We start from the raw sequence: 21,009 nt of genomic DNA, 5'->3' as shown, positions 1-21,009 counted from the left end.
TCCGAACTCATTTTAATGAAAATAGTTCGAATCAGATTGCTTCTTTAAAACCAGTGCTCATAGCAGGATGCATATAACAAACATTTCATGCTGATGTATGGAGCTGAAATTAATTACGCACGAGTTGCGAAGAATATTGTTTCAGGTAACAAACTTCAGTGTTGTGCGCGGCTGATATTCGGTGGTTTTAATAATCATTTTGCTGAAGATAACTGTTTCCATCATAATCAATAGCTGTTTAGAATCTGTTGTATGAACACATCGTTAACTTGGAGTTCTTTAGCAACTTGGGCAAATCTTTAGCCGGGAGACAAATTATTTAGTGATTACTCACTGTAATAAAATAAGATTGTCATTTTAATTTACAAATTAGTTAAATACCAAACCACTGAATAACACAGCGAACGGCCCAGCACCGTCCGACACATAAGCGATAACAATAGCAAACATGCATGAATTAAGCTTTGAATTGGTTTCTGTTCATCAGTCATAGCCTCACGTGACTACTTCCTTTTCCCTATCTTGAAACTTTGGGCTGCTGACAAGGAATTTTCATCAAACGAGAAAGTGATAGTTGAAGTCAGCGAGTGTTTTGCAGGGTCTGACCAATTTGTATGGTGGGTTGAGAAACCTGGAGGACCACTGGATAACGTGTACATCCTTTAAAACGGACTATGTCCAGAAGTAAGGTGAGGTGTTTATGAAAAAAAACATTTTTCTTCCTTTTTTACCAGAGTCACCAAACCACCCTCGTAGCACGTATTTCACGGAGAAATATTACGGATGCGCCCAGTCGCTGTTACGGTGGGGACGATAAGGCGAGACTAGCGGGGAGAAAGCCGCCGCTCACGGGCGTTGGCTGTGGAATGCTGTGGCACGGCAGCCGCCTGCCGAAGGCCCCAGGGGCAGATACGGCGCAGGCCGCGCTTCCCGCCAGATGTCTCCCACGGGAACCGCCACAGGCTCTGACTTACTTACGGCTCACTCCGCGCCGCGCCGCACCGGCCGTAACGCTGAATTGTATTCGCCGGCTCGTTATCGCCGCCCTCGGGACGTAAGTTACTATCGACGGCGGAAGAGATGGGCAGTATACCGAGGCGCAGGTCTCCAACTGCTGATAGCTGCAGCCAGGCGGTAGGCACTGGCCAGCGGGCTGCTGGAGGCCCTCAAGAGGCGACGGAAGCCTTTGAGAAAATCACCGGCGGCGATAACACCACAGTTTATTTGTACTTACCTTAATATTTCGAAAAAGCAATTGAAACTATTACGTTGTTTGGACGAAGTCCTTCATCGGAGACGAAGGCATCGTCATGTGTCCCATGCAAGTGTGAAAGGACAGCCCTCATTCTCTATAATCGTAAACAGTCAATCTGACATGCGGAACAGGAGTCTGCGACTGTTTGCTGGTGTTGCTGTAGCAAACAGGAGAGTTCCTTAGCTTCATTTTTGGTATATCATAGCCACCCTGATGGTTGTTGTTGTTGTCGTCGTCGTCTTCAGTCCTGAGACTGGTCTGATGCAGCTCTCCATGCTACCCCATCCTGTGCAAGCGTCTTCATCTCCCAATACTTACTGGAACATACATTCTTCTGAACCTGCTTAGTGTATTCCTCTCTTGGCCTCCCTCTACGATTTTCACCCTCCAAGCTGCCCTCATATGCTAAATCTGTGATTCCTTGACGCCTCAGAACATGTCCAAGTAACCCATCCCCTCTTTTTGTCAAGTTGTGCCACAAACTTCTCTTCTCCCCAGTTCTATTCAATACCTCCTCATTAGTTACGTGATCTACCCATCTAATCTTCAGCATTCCTCTGTAGCACCACATTTCGAAAGTTTCTATTCTCTTCTTGTCCAAACTATTTATCGTCCATGTTTCACTACCATACATGGCTACACTCCATATAAATACTCTCAGAAACGATTTCCTGACACTTAAATCTATACTTGATGTTATGAAATTCCTCTTATTCAGAAACTCTTTACTTGCCATTGCCAGTCTACATTTTATATCCTCTCTACTTCGACCATCATCAGTTATTTTGCTCCCCAAATAGCAAAACTCCTTTACTACTTAAAGCGTCTTATTTCCTAATCTAATTCCCTCAGCATCACCCGACTTTATTCGACTACATTCCATTATCCTCGTATTGCTTTTGTTGATGTTCATCTTATATCCTCCTTTCAAGACACTGTCCATTCCGTTCAACTGCTCTTCCAAGTCCTTTGCTGTCTCTGACAGAATTACAATGTCATCGGCGAACCTCAAAGTTTTTATTTCTTCTCCATGGATTTTAATACCTACTCCGAATTTTTCTTTTGTTTGCTTTACTGCTTGCACAATATACAGATTAAATAACATCGGGGAGAGGCTACAACCCTGTCTTACTCCCTTCCCAACAACTGCTTCCCTTTCATACCCCTCGACTCTTATAACTCCCATCTGGTTTCTGTACAAATTGTAAATAGCCTTTCGCTCCCTGTAATTTTACCCCTGCCACCTACAGAATTTGAAAGAGAGTATTCCAGTCAACATTGTCAAAAGCTTTCTCTACGTCTACAAATGCTAGAAACGTAGGTTTGGCTTTCCTTAATCTTTCTTGGAAGATAAGTCGTAAGGTCAGTATTGCCCCACGTGTTCCAATATTTCAACGGAATCCAAACTGATCTTCCCCGAGGTCGGCTTCTACCAGTTTTTCCATTCGTCTGTAAAGAATTCGTGTTAGTATTTTGCAGCTGTGACTTATTATACTGTCAATTCGGTAATTTTCACACTTGGCAACACCTTCTTTCTTTGGGATTGGTATTATTATATTCTTCTTGAAGTCTGAGCGTATTCCGCCTGTCTCATACATCTTGCTGGCCAGATGGTAGAGTTTTGTCAGGACTGGCTCTCCTAAGGCCGTCAATAGTTCTAATGGAATGTTGTCTACTCCCGGGGCCTTGTTTCGACTCGGGTATCAGTCACATTTTTCACTAAAAAAATTATTTCATGTTGATGCTTTTTGTTGCGTGGGGTAAAATGCTGTTTCTGATAGAGATTTCCACCCTTAACATTACTTTAAGGATTACATATAACGCCAGAGTTTTTTACAAACTGCAATTATGCTAAAGCATTCATCACACAGTTCTTTATTAAATGTTACGCATTTCAAAAGGTCATCGTCAGATATAAGCTGTGGGATAATATACAGATATTACGAAAAATGAGTCACAGATACAATTACAATGCATAGCAATGCATAGACCACCACCACCACTGCATGTGCAGTTATCTCAGTACTTACAAGTAGATCTAGTTTTAGGCTCAATAGTTGAGCACAGGTTTGTACCCAGTGGTAAGGAGAGGTGGGCTGCTGAGTGGTGCAGCAGCAGATGTCGTAGGAGAGCTGGGCAGGAGCCGAAATGATTAGTGAGCAAGTAATACAGCAAACAGATGATTAGTGAGCAAGTAATACAGCAAACAGTAATACAGCAAACAGAAAATTTACTTAACTGGTAACTCTCCAAATGTACAAAGATTCATTAAAACTGGTGCAGCAAGAAATAAGCTATCATAGTGCCCACAAGGAAAAGTGTGTCTGTACTAATGCGGTGTCTCGACGAGGCGGTGCCTGCGTAGCACCACATCGCTGTGTGGCTCTGAGCACAAGTGGGCTGTGTCGCTGCCACCAGCCATCCCATGTAGTGGTGGCAGAGAACGCTCGTAGTCCAGAGCCACTACATGTGTGGCTCAGTGGGTGGGCTCCATTGGGTCGGCCAGATGCCACACGACTGCTATCCTCACTGGACGGAAACTTGCTATTCTGTTGCCGAATTTCATACACTCCTGGAAATGGAAAAAAGAACACATTGACACCGGTGTGTCAGACCCACCATACTTGCTCCGGACACTGCGAGAGGGCTGTACAAGCAATGATCACACGCACGGCACAGCGGACACACCAGGAACCGCGGTGTTGGCCGTCGAATGGCGCTAGCTGCGCAGCATTTGTGCACCGCCGCCGTCAGTGTCAGCCAGTTTGCCGTGGCATACGGAGCTCCATCGCAGTCTTTAACACTGGTAGCATGCCGCGACAGCGTGGGCGTGAACCGTATGTGCAGTTGACGGACTTTGAGCGAGGGCGTATAGTGGGCATGCGGGAGGCCGGGTGGACGTACCGCCGAATTGCTCAACACGTGGGGCGTGAGGTCTCCACAGTACATCGATGTTGTCGCCAGTGGTCGGCGGAAGGTGCACGTGCCCGTCGACCTGGGACCGGACCGCAGCGACGCACGGATGTACGCCAAGACCGTAGGATCCTACGCAGTGCCGTAGGGGACCGCACCGCCACTTCCCAGCAAATTAGGGACACTGTTGCTCCTCGGGTATCGGCGAGGACCATTCGCAACCGTCTCCATGAAGCTGGGCTACGGTCCCGCACACCGTTAGGCCGTCTTCCGCTCACGCCCCAACATCGTGCAGCCCGCCTCCATTGGAGCCGCGACAGGCGTGAATGGAGGGACGAATGGAGACGTGTCGTCTTCAGCGATGAGAGTCGCTTCTGCCTTGGTGCCAATGATGGTCGTATGCGTGTTTGGCGCCGTGCAGGTGAGCGCCACAATCAGGACTGCATACGACCGAGGCACACAGGGCCAACACCCGGCATCATGGTGTGGGGAGCGATCTCCTACACTGGCCGTACACCACTGGTGATCGTCGAGGGGACACTGAATAGTGCACGGTACATCCAAACCGTCATCGAACCCATCGTTCTACCATTCCTAGACCGGCAAGGGAACTTGCTGTTCCAACAGGACAATGCACGTCCGCATGTATCCCGTGCCACCCAACGTGCTCTAGAAGGTGTAAGTCAACTACCCTGGCCAGCACGATCTCCGGATCTGTCCCCCATTGAATTTGTTTAGGACTGGATGAAGTGTCGTCTCACGCGGTCTGCACGTCCAGCACGAACGCTCGTCCAACTGAGGCGCCAGGTGGAAATGGCATGGCAAGCCGTTCCACAGGACTACATCCAGCATCTCTACGATCGTCTCCATGGGAGAATAGCAGCCTGCATTGCTGCGAAAGGTGGATATACACTGTACTAGTGCCGACATTGTGCATGCTCTGTTGCCTGTGTCTATGTGCCTGTGGTTCTGTCAGTGTGATCATGTGATGTATCTGACCCCAGGAATGTGTCAATAAAGTTTCCCCTTCCTGGGACAATGAATTCACGGTGTTCTTATTTCAATTTCCAGGAGTGTATGTCGATGAGGTAGCATCAATATGAGATACTACATAAACAAACTGTGCACATAGAATGTACATAGTAATAGAATTCTAATTTCATAAAGAGTGCATATGTTAATGCAGTTCTCAGTTTCATGAATGAAAGTGTTAAACTGGCTGTAGTGCATTAAACTGTCAAAGAAGTAAACTACACCGATGGCATATTGCATCGATATCTAAATATACTAATATTTCTTTCTCTGCGTAACGGTGTAAGAACTTTTATTAAATAAGGTATTTTAAATGCCGCTGTTACACAAAGATTAAATGAAAATAAAAAATGAATCGAAATACAACAATGACACACACAGTTTTATTCAACTACAACATTTAAAGTATCTTCTTTCATGAATTTTCTACCGTCGTTTTGCAGCGAAATCCATTTCACTATATTTACTCGTCACTGCGAAAATGCTTTGGTTAATACTTACGGCATCTGTTGTTGTAGTTTACTTCTTTGACAGTTAATATTCAACAGCCAGTGTAGCTCTTGCATTCACTGAATTGTCAACTGTATCACTGTGTGCAGTCTTTATGAAATGAGAACAAAGAGTCCGTGTGCTCAGTTTATTGAGCCTAAAACTAGGCCTGTTTGTAAGTATCGAAGTAAATGGACATAAAGAGTTTGTCACGAGCATGTACTGTATTTCCATGTATTAATTATGTTTCATAATTTCTTTATATAGTCACACAGTCTAATTATCATTTTTTGAAAACGGAATATTTAATAAAGAAATGTGCGGTCAAGCCTTTTCCATAACCGCAAATGGTCAGACGAGTATGATCGCCTACCCCTGCTATGGAAATACTCCTGGAGCAAGCAATGGACCATAGTATGTCTCTCTGTTTCTATGCTGACCACTTCTTCTGTTGTCGTTAAGGGTCATAGCAGTCAGTGTTGTATTTCACTTATATACCAGATTCCAAGATGACGTTTTATCCTCCTGTTTTTCACTTGAGAGCATCATTGTGTGTCCTTCATGTACGTGAATAGTGAAGCGGTCCGATAATACATCGTGCAGAATCGATTAAGAGATAATTTCATACAACACTAACTACCGAAGACTCGTTTACTTTGCATATAGATAGCCCAGGGATGACCCCAATTACGAGCCCGCTGGGATGCGATGCGAAAATTGAATATTACTCACTGTTAGACTGCTGTGTTTCAACATTCAAATACAAGAATATTTTGCACAAATTTTTCCTGGGAACTTACATGATTGTATGGTAAATTTAATCACTTGATGCACAAAATAGTTCGGTCATGTTACTAATACAGTTTTTCTCAACTCATTAAATGTTTATGATTATCTATAATGTATATCATTTTCATTCTGCTATTACTACTTCAATAAAGTCACTTCCTCCACTCGTCCAAATTTAAGCAAACCTAATTAATCTTTAGTTTTCCGTTTATCCCCTTGTGACTTCAACAAAGACTTAACATTGAGCATTGGTTTTTCTAATGTCAAGCAAAAAACACACCTACTAAAGCGCGCCATTCCAGTAGGTAGCTTACGGCCCGCCTAAAGAAAATAATATTTGATTAAGCTTCTTACTCCATGTGATATTTACAGCCACTACAGAACCAAAGCTTCAATGTTTTCTTTCTGTTTGCTCATATGTGTACCGTAAACTGCTGTTTTTGATCAAACTCATACTTGTCTTTTAATATGTGGCAAGAAAATGAAGGATAGTGGCAGAGAGAAAATTCAAATTACGTTTTCCTATTACTGTCGAAGACCTTTAGTAAGCAAAACATGTCACCTCCGTTGCTGTTACGCCATAAAATATGTCGGGTAATGTTTCCTTCACTTGAGGCTAGCCGGCCGGAGTGGCCGAGCGGTTCTGGGTGCTACAGCCTGGAACTGCGCGACCACTACGGTCGCAGGTTCGAATCCTGCCTCGGGCATGGATGTGTGTGATGTCCTTAGGTTAGTTAGGTTTAAGTAGTTCTAAGTTCTTGGGGGACTGATGACCCATAGTGCTCAGAGCCATTTGAGCCACTATAGGCTACTTTGACCCATTCACCTATTTCTTCAATGTACCTTGCTAATAAGAGGTCAGGGCAAAGTAGACTCATCGAATATCTCTAATGTCAGCATACAGGACCACGAGGAGAAATGATACATTACATTTTCAAGGTAGGGATACGTAATACTGAACTTTATTCACAAAGTGATGCAGTAAATATGGAGTTGTAGTACATTTCATTTAAGGATTGACTAATTTTCAAGTTACACCGTGGTAACTATTTGCAAAGAGATTATGTCCCCTGTTAAGGATATTAAACAGTATGGATGTGCGGTTTATTACACGAAGTACTGAAGATCTGGTACTTGAAAAGAGCTTTATTTTGTTGATCGTATGCACTGATAATTCTTATTACGAGGCCTGTTTAGAAAGTAAGCTCCGATTGATTGCCAAATTGAAACCACAGTGAACATCAGAAATGTTTTACTTGTAACAATTAGCTACACCTTTCAGCTACTTCTCTACATAGTCGCCGTTCTGACTTAGACTTTTGTCATAGCGTTGTACCAACTTTTCAATAGCCTCATCATAGAAGGCAGCCGCCAGTGCTTTCCGCCAATTCTCCACGCTGGCCTACACCTCGTTGTCTGTGTCAAAATGTTGTCTTCACAGACAGGGGTTCATGTGACCAGAGATGAAACTCAGGGGGAGACAATTGCGGACTGTATTGTGGGTAATCTCACATTTCCATTTGAAAACGATGCAGGAGCATCTTCATTGCCCCTGCAGAATGCGGCTGAGAATTGTCTTGAAGAAGAAACAGCACGACAGTTATGTAATGTTAGCTGCATAGCTTCAGGCGAAATTTCTCACCAGGCCCTCGTACTTGGCGGCAGACACTATTTTCTAGACATCTTTACACACTCACTGCGAGCTCAGAAATGAGAAGAGCGACGTGATGCTAACTGGGGTTATACTAGAGACACTACCCAACACATCTGTGCAAAGCTTTATCGGATTTTCATAGTCGTTTCCATTTCGCGACCGATCGGAGCTTACTTTCTGAACGCCCCTCGTATATCCTCCCAAGGATTATATACCTTATCTTTTTCTATTGGCCGTTTGGACTAGACTTTATCTTTCCCATACAGTTTACCTTAGCACCCTGATCACTCACTCTCAATTACGGAATATTTTCCTTTTTTGTATGAAACTGTCGCATACTGACAAATGCTAATTTATATTTCAACAGAACGAGATTTTCACTCTGCAGCGGAGTGTGCGCTCATATGAAACTTCTTGGCAGATTAAAACTGTGTGCCCGACCGAGACTCGAACTCTGTAGCTTTGCAAAGCTCCCGAGTTCGAGTCTCGATCGGGCACACAGTTTTAATCTGCCAGGAAGTTTTGTTTTTCAACAATTTTTGATGCTGGGCATCGTCTTCCACATCAGATAAACTTTCAAAATCACCATTAGATTATAGCACTAATTGGTCTTCAGTTTCGAATTGCTTTGGCCCAGGGTACAGTAATGCCATATTTTACAAAAATGCGTAGCATTTTAGTTAACTGTTAGATACGTTACCTACATTTAATTTCATGCAAACGAAAGCTTCTCGCCATTTTACCTATTGCTGACAGAACTTAATATTATGCTCTTAATATTTTTAGAAAAAACTGATGTGAAATCTCCATGCAGAAGTTATTGGGACGTAATAGCTCTTAATATGTTAATGATCGACATTGAGTCCAATGCTACAGCACAATATTACTTCACTGAACTCACACCTTTCAGATCATTTTTCACACACTATAAAAGCATATCGACTTAATTATTCGGTGACAATGTTGTAATTCAAGTGAGGAAAAAAAATTTTAACTCGGTGCTCCATGGGAGACGACCCCTACGTGTTCTCATATGTACCCAACGACATAGTCAAATAAGTTTCAGAGGGCATAGGATGATCGAAATTACACCGTGCACCAATGGAAACGTGTCACCGAGTCGGATGTGCGACGTTTTTTGTTGCGCCAGTTCGATAACCATGTTCGTATTAGCTGTCGGCCAAGAGAATAGTATCTCGGAACATGCACCGCCACGGATGCACGTCGGTATTGGCAGTAGCACGCTATGAACCACGTTCAGCTGCGCTTCCGTAGGCAGTAATCGAAGAATCCTTGGCAGCTGTGGACTTCGGGAACATTATTGCGGTACACCTGTTTGCCTTTACGTTTGATGACATAGCCGATGACGACAGTATCTTCGAGCAGTATAACTGTCCTTTTCTCATTTTTAGAACAGCGCTACAGTGGCTCGACCAGCGTTACAGTGTATTCACGTTAATTTCATGGTAACCAAATAAAGCTGATTCGAACTCATGGAACCCATGTGGCTGGGACGCAATCTGCCACCATTATCGCACCCATATACCATCGGACCATTTTTTTTACAGGAATTGGATGCCCCGTGCATACCTCCGGAAACGCACCAAGAAGTTGCTATACGCTTATCTAACGGTTGCCCAGTACGGTATTCAGAAGGCAGGAATAACATTTTGTGCCATCAGTGGACACACGTTATATGCAGCGATTCTGAAATTCAATACTTCGTTTTATAAGAACAACTTCGCAAATGTAATGCATAACTGCAACTCTACTTCTCTGTAGTCAGTCTAGTGCTTTGCAAGGTATTAACACACATACCAAGCTATACATGTATACAGTGAGTTCCACTTCAAGGTTATGACAAAACTCTTAGATTCCAGAAGCGTTGATATGATGAGGTGCTAATTCGCTTGTGAAGCTATGGTGTTACCACACGCTGATGAAAGCTGAGGTAATAGCAAAGTTTTGGGAGTCTCTTATCAGAATGAAAGTAAAAGTCGTCAACTTACTACCAACACGACCACTTTCAGCCACGTTTCATGGAATTATTGCTTCTGACGATTAAAGTGGCTTCTTTTATGACGAAATAAATCTCTGGCAAACAGCCTGGTATGAGTGTGCATAGGACACAATATTTCGGCAGTCGACCACGTTGCCATCATCAGGTGCGCTGATGTACTGACCGGCGGTGGGCGGGCGCCCTGTATATATAGGACAATCCCCCTCCCGCTCCTCCCTCAGGCGCTTCCTATGAGTCGGTGCGGTCCGCGCCCAGTGGTCGGTCCAGGTGCAGCATCCGTTCTCCCACTGACTCATAGGAAGCGCCTGAGGGAGGAGAGAGAGGGGGATTGTCCTATATATATATATGGCGCCGGCCCACCGCCGGTCAGTACATCAGCTCATCTGATGATGGCAACGTGGTCGATTGCCGAAATATTGTGTCCTATGCACACTCATACCAGGCTGTTCACCAGAGATTTATTTCGTCATAAAATACGCCTGGAGAAATTGAAGAATCACATGGATTATTTTAGTTTAGGAGATTGCCCGTTGCTACTTGCTTTATAGTCATGCCCGGGGCAAGGAACACTTAGGGGAGCCACTTTATTTATCTCAATTCCTTTCTGTTTCATATTAGGATCCTATGTTAGCCCTTATTCAAAATCCTAGTAATGGATGTAGTATGAATGTGTGGATAACTGACAGTGGAAGAGAAATCAGAACAGCCTTCTTGGTCCACACGGTAGAGGTCGGGGAACGTCAGCTACATTTAGTTTTCAAAGCTGGCTTGCAGAGTGACCGGGTCGGAGGCCACATCTTGCCTACCTCTTTTTAAGACTACCTCTTGAAATTAAGCAGGCAGACCAATTTGCAAACTGTGGAAATTCCCTTCAGCCCCCCCCCCCCCCCTCACCACGGTCATCTCGCGATTCGGACTAAGGTTGTTAAGATGACCTTCTTTTGCTGAAAGATTTCTAAAATCGTGAAGAGAGCACCTCACTTAAAGTAAATGTCCTCTTTCGTTGAATATAGTTACTCTTTTCCCCACGCGCATCTCACCACTGGCTTCCACCTCCTACGATTATTGACAGTAGCTGACTTGCTTAAGAAAAGTCTTTTAATTAATTCCCTATTACTAATGCTCGAGGAGCTTAAGTAGATTTCGTTGCGCGTTATAGATAAACCATTTGGCCACATTCCCTAAAATTCACTTAATGATTACAGACGACATTACACTCAATGAAATTTGCAAACAGAGAGACATTGCCTGCTCATGATAAGAAAAACAATGACTTCATAAATTCCATGGTAAATGTCGAAAAATCTATCCAGTACTTCAACTAAATCAAAACTCAGTATCAGACAACGATCAAACAATGGACAGCATCAATGAGTAATGTAAATAGTATTGACGGAACGGCGTACATTCTTAAAGAATAACGATTTTCAATACAAGATATCCTTATAATATAATACAAGAAGTTAAACATTTACATTTGTTTTAGGGTAATAATTCAGAACTTAGTTTTCATTGACGTTCTTAAGTAAATACAGAACTATTTGTAGTTGTTTCTGTAATAACTAATAAATAATCTGTGACAGTAAATAGGCGAGCAGATTATTAGACACTTCGATGGTCATCAAGACTGACTACCCCTCCGAAAAGCAGCCGAAAATTATCCTGCTTGAATAACCTTAGACACAAGAGTGTTCTAGAGCGTTGTAAGCACGTACTGTAATACGTTTTATGCCCAGGCTTTTAGGAACGTGGTCTCTTGTTATGGTCTGACGCGTACATGGATAACATCAGACTGCATTGTTCAGTTTCAGTACGCGCTTTTAAGATATTACAAGCTATTCACCTTTGCTCTGTGATAAAGCCGCAGCCCCACCTCTCTTTAACCTGTTGTTTTATCTTTTGTTTGTTGATTAACAAAGTCTAAGTTGTTTTAACTGTTCTACTGCTTTTAGTTTTTATTTTACTCAATAATATGGCCAAGCATTCTGTACGTATTCTACTAGGCTCTCTCACTGTAGATGAGAATAGTACTGTTTTCCTCATTTTATGTGCTAGTGATATTTATTTGCTTTAATTTAGCAATATACTTTCGTCTTTATTATTATTTAGCTGTGTAGTTTACTCGCACGTGTGCCGTACACGGCTGAATGTTTTGACGATCTATAGTGTACTGATGGCTAGTTAATATGTCAGGTCTATACGTACCTCGTTATCTTTGTTCCACGTCGACTTACTTTCAGAACCAGTGTTGTATTTCACCCTGCGTGTGGAGAGGACAAGCTTAAGCATTATGGTACTGGCGTCAGCGAAGTTAGCCACTACATCCACTGTAAGCATTCCCTAGAAACGGACACCTTTCGTGCTCACATGATGCCTTTATTCGAACCATTATATATAATTTATGTACATATGATTTCTTATAAGGATTTCCACCCTTACAACTGTCTGGTGGAAAAGGAGTAATAATTTGATAATTATTGCGTTTATTAACTACAGATGGGTGTGTAATAAATGCCCGGTGCAAAGATATGTACCAAACGTGAAATATGCCCACGACGCGTTACGTACTCGGCATTTTTTCCTCTGGTGATTGCATCCCAGTCTACTCTATAAAAGCATATGGTCTTGTTATTGCTTCATTTAGTGGCGAAAATATTTTGTTGAGTTCGACCTACATAGTGAGCAACGATCACCACGATAAAATAAGGCAAATCAGAGCTCGTACAGAAAGATTTTTTCTTTTGTCATCAGTCTACTGGCTGGTTTGATGCGGCCCGCCACGAATTCCTTTCCTGTGCTAACCTCTTCATCTCAGAGTAGCACTTGCAACATACGTCCACAATTATTTGCTTGACGTATTCCAATCTCTGTCTTCCTCTACAGTTTTTGCCCTCTACAGCTCCCTCTATTACCATGGAAGTCATTCCCTCATGTTTTAGCAGATGTCCTATCATCCTGTCCCTTCTCCTTATCAGTGTTTTCCACATATTCCTTTCCTCTCCGATTCTGCGTAGAACCTCCTCATTCCTTCCTTATCAGTCCACCTAATATTCAACATTCGTCTACAGCACCACATCTCAAATGCTTCGATTCTCTTCTGTTCCGGTTTTCCCACAGTCCATGTTTCACTATCATACAATGCTGTACTCCAGACGTACATCCTCAGATATTTCTTCCTCAAATTAAGGTCGGTATTTGATATTAGTAGACTTCTCTTGGCCAGAAATGCCTTTTTTGCCATAGCGAGTCTGCTTTTGATGTCCTTCTTGCTCCGTCCTTGGTTATTTTACTGCCTACGTAGCAGAATTCCTTAACTTCATTGACTTCGTGACCATCAATCCTGATGTTAAGTTTCTCGCTGTTCTCATTTCTACTACTTCTCATTACCTTTGTCTTTTTCCGATTTACTCTCAAACCATACCGTGTACTCATCAGTCTGTTCATTCCGTTCAGCAGATCATTTAATTCTTCTTCACTTTCACTCAAGATAGCAATGTCATCAGCGAATCGTATCATTGATATCCTTTCACCTTGTATTTTAATTCTACTCAGAAAGATATAGGTGTTCATTCTTCCCGCGCGCTATACGAAATTGGAATATTAGAGAATTGTGAAGGTGGTTCGATGAACACTCTGCCAGGCACTTATATGTGATTTGCGGTGTATCCATTTGATGTAGACGAAAGTAGTGTATGCCTGACTCACAGTAAAATTTCATTATCTCTATCATCAGACGTAGGAGACAAGAAACCATTACTTTAAGTGTATATTCTAGCATAACGATAAACGATACGACTGCAGACATGGGTTCCTGCTCAAAAGCGAGCGATGTGGCTATGGGTTTACCAATCTGGAATCGGATTGGTGAGGGCGATAATTCAAATACTCGTTAGGCCATACAATTTAGGTTTTCTGTTCTTTCCTTAAATAACTGATGGTAAATTCCGGGGTGGTTCCTTCTAGAGGGGACTGCCCCCCTCACTCAAAACCGAGTTTCTGCTCCGTCTCTAATGCCCTTGTTATCTTCCTTCCTTCCTTCTGCTCAAATGACTGTCTAAACAATGTCCTGCACGCAAACATTTTTGAGAAATATAGCAACACTTCACACAGCTAATGAGGTTCGCAACAAAAAAGTATACAAAAGTTCGAGAATGCATAAATCATTCGAACCTGGGAAAGTAATGAGAATTATTAAGCGGTGGTGTACATTGAGAAAAGCAGTATTGTCTGAAGGTTCATTTTTCCTTTCGAAGCTCGTTTATCGTTTCACGATGTTAATAAAAATCATGCAGATGAACCAAACTTCTTGGTGAAAGGCTAAGGTACAGGTGGTGCGAACGAAGTTTTTCACGACAACAGTCTCGTATAAAGTAGTCTTTGACTTCTTGCCGCGTCGTTTTTCGGTGAAACCTCGTGCCGTTCAAATACATTTACACCTCGGCTAAAGCTATTTCTGACGAGGATCACTTGGAGTCCGAAATTAATCACCTGAAGTGCGTTTTCCGAAAGAATAACAACGGTTGAAGTAATACAAAGTCGGTTCTCTCCAGCAAACATAAACGTTACAATATTTTAACAAACACATGATTCGCCACCTTCTATTCTGCGGCGCTGCGTATACTAAAATAGGGAGTCTTGGGAGTACGAGGAGGAGAACGCGACGATCTGAGAAGATGCAGAAGACAAAACATCCAGTTAAGGACAGTCTCGGTCAAAGGACCCATAGGATTTATAATACCTCTGCGAATGCGAAAGCAACTACACAGGTCATTCCTTCCGTACCGTTTCCACCTGCTGTGTGGAACATCTACGGCGCGGCCCTCAAATAAATCCCAAATAATATTCGATGGAATGACGGTATACTGGTACAGTGTTATTTAAGAGGCTGTAGAAAGAAGAATGTGCGAGAATAACTTCAACTGGACAGCGGATGTAATCTTAATGGTACGTAGTATCAATCTTTGGGCGCTGAGAAGAAACAGACAGATTCACCAAAGTGTTGACGCTCCCAACTGCAGCGGTGGCGCGACCAGCGAAGACGTTAATACTCTCTAGGACAGCATGACTTAATTACCGATCAATCAGAAGCCGTCTTTAAACTATATAATGCCGACACAGTGGCAGCCACTGTAGTCATCTGTTCCTGATGAACGCGGTGGCGGTGACCGCCAACAGCTCCAGGTTTCACCCAGAAGTGCGAGAAATGTTTTTTAAAAAAATTACGTCAAATCACAACACTTTCACTTGAGCCCTTGCAGAGAGGCGAAGAATGCCTCATCTGTAATAGATTTACAGCCAGGTCCTCTGCAACGTTTAAAAAGAGATGGTACGGATGACTCCCACAATACGAATACGGATGTCTTCAATGTCCCGCAGCAGTGCCGAACACACTGACTTTACATAGCCCCAGAAAAAATTATCCATTGGTGTGACGTCTGCAGTCCGTCAGTCCATTCAGCGTATTGGAGATGTTTGATTCAGTGTTTTCTGTACATCCAACAGCCAATAAGGTGGAACATCGCATTGTGGAAACAAAGGTTGAATGCAGATCTTTAACCTGACGAAAACCAAAATCTCCAAGATATCTAGGTACATCGATGTGACAGTCTCCTCAGCATAGAAGAAAGGACCACTTATCTTGTCGCACATGAGGTCATGTTAGAAAGGACCAATTATCGTGTCGCACATGAGGCCATGTTAGACGTTCCGTTTCTGGCTATCAAGCACCTTCTCCCAGAAACTGAGTGGATTCTATGACCACCACAAATCCAGAGAAGTAGAACTTGGCTTCATCAGAAACCATTACACTCATTACACTTCACAAGGAAGCAGGATTCCTGGCGATTCGATGAAGCACTTCACATGTAAATTCACACCGATATCGCGGTTCCTTGTCATCAGACTTCATGTGCACCTCGTACGAAAAGAATTGCTACAAATTCTCCGGGCAAGAGACCGCACTGCTCGAACTGTCGACACAAATGGCACTGCTAAGAGTATCCTTCACCCGCGCCCGGGTTTCCGGGTTCGATTCCCGGCGGGGTCAGGGATTTTCTCTGCCTCGTGATGACTGGGTGTTGTGTGATGTCCTTGGGTTAGTTAGGTTTAGGTAGTTCTAAGTTCTAGGGGACTGATGATAATAGATGTTATGTCCCATACTGCTCAGAGCCATTTTTGAGTATCCTACAATTTTCACATCGCTGGCGACGGATTATACACAATGCTGGTGACTACTTTGAAGGTAAGTGAAAACTATGAAACACGTATCTATTTTGTACGAGCTGTAAATAAATAGTTGCCACTATTAAAGTTCCTACCCTCGTAACTAAGAGGGGAGAGAATGGGACGGAAATCGCCTGATGTGATGTACATGTGCAGACGGTTAAATGTTTACTATTTCTGAAACATTGAGTGCATTATTCAAGGGAAAGAGCTTCACAAACTGAGCAAGTCAATAAATCGTTGGTCCACTTCTGGCACTAATGCAAGCAGGTATACGGCTTAGCACTGATTCATAGAGTTAGGTTTGACATTGATTGATAGAGTTGTCCCATGTCCTCCTGAGGGACTTCGTGCCAATTCTGTCCAACTGCCGCGTTAGGTAGGAAAAATTTCTGCCCGTAATGCATTATGCTCCAAATTTCCTCAGTTGGGGACAGGCCCGGCAATCTTTTGAAGGCGGGCGTTACCTTGTTGAATTGTAAATCTAGGATGGTTTGCCAAGAAAGGCTACAAAACGAGGCCCAGAACATCGTCAACGTACGGCTGTACTCTAAGGATGACGCGGATGACAACCAAAGGGACATTGCTATGAAAAGAAATGGCATCCCAGACCGTCACTACGGATTGTCGGCCTATATGGAATGCGACAGTCAGGTTGGTACCTGACCGCTGTCCGGAGCGTGTCCTGACATGTCTTCTGCCTAGAATGGCGTTAAATTGAATAAAATTGCATTCAGTGATGAGTCCCGCTTCCAATTGAGCCCCGGTATTCGTCTACAGTTTTTGCACTCTAATACTCCCTCCAGAACCCCCAAAATTATTCCGTGCTGTCTTGCCAAGTGGCCTGCCATCCGGTCCCTTCTCCTTGTCAGTGTTTTCCACATATTTCTTTCTTCGCCGATTCTGTTGAGAACCTCTGCACTCCTCACTTTACCGGTGCACATAATTTTCAACGTTCTTTTGTAGCACTACACCTCAGATGGTTTACTTTTCGCCTGTTTCCGTTTTCTCAGTCCATGTTCCACTACTACGCAGTAGCGTGCTCCAAATATACACCCTAGTGGTAGTCCACTTCTGATGTCGTTTTTGCTCCGCCCGTTATGGGCTATTTTACTACCTAGGAAGCAGAATTCCTTCACATCAACTACTTCGTTATCAGCAATCCAGACGTTAAGTTTCTCGCTGTTCTCATTTCTCCTACTTCTCACTACTTTCGTATTTCTTCGATTGATTCTCAATCCATATTCTGTACTCAATAGGCTGTTCATTGCATTCAAGATATATTGTGATTCTTCTCCACTTTCACTGAGAATATCATGTCATCAGCTAATCTGATCATTAATATCCTTTCAACTTCAATTTTAATTCCACTCTTGAACCTTTATTTTATTTCCATCATTCATTCATATGTATACATTGAACAGAAGGGTTACAGACTTAATTCCTGTCTTATACCCTCCTTCATCCGAGCAATTCGTTCTTGGTTGTCTCCCTTGGTTGTTGTACATATTGTATACAACCCTCTCTCCGTGTTCCTTACCCCTGTTTTTCTCAGGATTTCTAATATCTTGAACCATATTGCATTGTCAAAACCTTTTTTGCAAAAAAGTCGACAAATCCTATGAACTTATTTTGAGTTTTCTTTAGCCTTGCTTCCATTATCAACCACAACGTCAGGATTACCTCTTTCGTGCATTTTCCTAAAAAAATAAAAATAAACAGGTTATCATCTAGCACATCCTCAACTTTCTTTCCCATTTTTCTGGATACTATTCTTGTCAGCAACTTGGACGCATGAGCTGTTAAGCTGATGGTGTGATAATTCTCTAGCTTTTCAACTCTTACAATCTTCACAATTGCGTGGATGATATTTTTCCGAAAGTTAGATGGTATGTCACCAGACTCACACATTCTACAAACCATCGTGAATAGTGGTTTTGTTTCCACTTCCCCCAATAATTTTAGAAATTTTGATGGAATGTTATCCATTCCTTGTGAGTTATTCGACGTTTAGTCTTGCAACATTCCTTTAAAATCTAATACTGGGCCGCATGTCTCTTCTACACCGACACCTGTTTTCTCCTCTATCGCGTCATCACATAAGTCTTCCCCTCATAGAGGATTTCAGTGTGTTCTTTCCACCTATCCGGTCTCTCCTCTGCATTTGACAGTGGAATTCCCGTTGCACTCTTAATGTTACCACCCCTGTTTTTATTGTCACAGGAGGTTGTTCTGATTTTCCTGTATACTGAGTCCGTCCTTCCGACCATCATTTCTTTTTATTCACATTTTTCGTGCAGCCATTTCGCCTTATTCCACTAACTTCCTTTGTATTTCATTGCTAAGTGACTTGTATTTCTGTATTCCGAAATTTCTCTGAACATTTTTGTACTCCTTTCTTTCACCGATCAACTGAAGTATTTCTTGTATTACTTGTCATTTCTTGGCGGTTACGTTCCTTGTACCTATGTTTTTGTTTCCGCATTCCACCATTGCCTCTTACACAGATATTCATTTGTGTTCAACGGAACTGCATACTGAGCTATTCCTTTCGCAATGTCTTTAGCCTTAAGGAACTTCGAAACTCCTCATTCCTTCGTGTTTCCCTACGATTCTTCCTCACTAGTCTAGTAAACTTCAGCTTACTCTTCATCACTACTACAGTGTGATTTAAATCTATATGTGCTCCAGAGCGCCTTACAATTCAGTAGCCGATTTCAGAACCTCTGACTGACCATGATGTAATCTAACTGGAACCTTCCCGTATTTCCCGGCATTATTCCTAGTACACCTCCTCCTTTTTATGATTCTTGAACATTCTCTATTGCTAGCTGAAATTTATCCTCTGCCATTTCGAGTACCTAGTCCATACTGCTCCGTAACACGTTCTCCTACTTCTTCCCCTACAGGCGCATTCTAATCCCCAATGAGTACTAGACTTTCATCTCTCTTTACAAACTGAATTACCTGTTCAGTACCCTCATTTATGATCGTTATCTCTTTATTCTCCACTTGCCACGTCAGCGTGTAGATCTCAGCCATCGTTGTCAATGTTGGTTTCCTGTCGATTGTGTTGAGAACAACTCCGTCACTTAATAGTTCACGGTAGCTCACTCTCTGTCCTACGTTTCTGTTCATGACGAATCAAAGTCCTGTAATAGCATTCTCTGCTACTATTGATTTTACCCTATACTCATTTGATCAGAAATCCTTGTCTTCTTTCCATTTACTTCACTGACCCCTACCGTATCTAGACTGAGCATAAGCATTTCGCTTTTCATATATTCTAGCTTCCCTGCCACGGTCAAACTTCTGGCATTCGATCCCCGCCCCCTCCCCCCCCCCGTACTTGTAGAACGTCATCCTTTCGTTGCTTATTCAATCATTTTCTCATGGGTACCTCCCCCTTGGCAGTCCTCTCTCGGGTATCCAAATGGGGGACTATTCCGGAATCTTTTATGATACTTTTTCATTTATGGGCTACATGTACCGTAGATACGCATTGTGTCTCTTCAATGTAGTGGTTTTCATTGCATTCTGCATCCTCACGCCGTGTGTCACTGGTGATTCATTCGTCTTTTAGGGGCAGTTCCCTGCCCTAATGTGAAGAGAGTGCCATGAACCTCTCTCGGCTTCTCCGCCGTCTTTGACAAAGCCGTTGGCAGACTGAGGGTGACTACTTATGCCGAAAGTCTTAAGCCGGCAGTACTGACGATTTTTATTCAAAAGTAAAACGGTCGCGGGTTTCTAACATGTGTCGGATGACGCTTTGATTACTAGTCAGTCACTACCTCTATACAACGGGTGCCATCGTTACGTCGACAAAATTCTACGCCCATTTTGTTGCCCATGATTGCAAGTCGTAGTGAGCTTAAATTTCATAATAGCCGGCCGCACACCGCGAGAGATGCATTGCTTATCTTTCTTCTTGTTAAACCCCACCTTGGCCAAAGAAGAGTGCCATTTGAAGCATTAAGGGCAAGGCGCTCCAACCAACTCGGGATTTTGACGATCTGGAGCGTCTATTAGACAGAGTCTGGAACGATATCGCTCAGGAGGTCATCCCTCAACTCTATCAGTCAATGCAGAAGGACCAAAGACAGAGCACGCATTATTGACTTCCTCAACTTGTGAGACTCTTTCTCTTGGAAAAAAAATCGAGCCAATTTTTCTAAAATTTTATCATTGGTTTGTCTGACCATATACATCACATCTACCAAATTCCGTCCCATTCGGATAATTCCTTGTGCGCGGCTGTTTTTTTTGTATCAGAGTGTGTCTGTAGGTAGGCTATTCCGTGACTACTTCAAAAATGGTTTACATTTGCAACGATAATTCCTTTGATAAGGCCATGGCAGATTTCTTTCCCATCGTGCCGGAATCTAAGCTTGTGCTCCCACTCTAATCAACATAGCGCCTGTATGTCTCTTTCAGACAACATTGTATTTGCCTTACCCCATTTAGGAGACAGTATTTAAAGAAGAGGACGGCTTACATACACGAATGTCCTTCGCCGTTTGTATCCCATTTTCACGACAACTTACGGCATTCAGGTAGCGGCATAATCTTCATAGAACGCTTCTGCTTCTTGATGACTGCTTCAAAAAACATGTGCACCACATCGCTCTGACACCA

The sequence above is a fragment of the Schistocerca nitens genome, chromosome 5 (genome assembly GCF_023898315.1).
Source record: "Schistocerca nitens isolate TAMUIC-IGC-003100 chromosome 5, iqSchNite1.1, whole genome shotgun sequence".
Lineage (NCBI taxonomy): Eukaryota > Metazoa > Arthropoda > Insecta > Orthoptera > Acrididae > Schistocerca > Schistocerca nitens.
Note: the sequence above shows the minus strand (reverse complement) of the source record.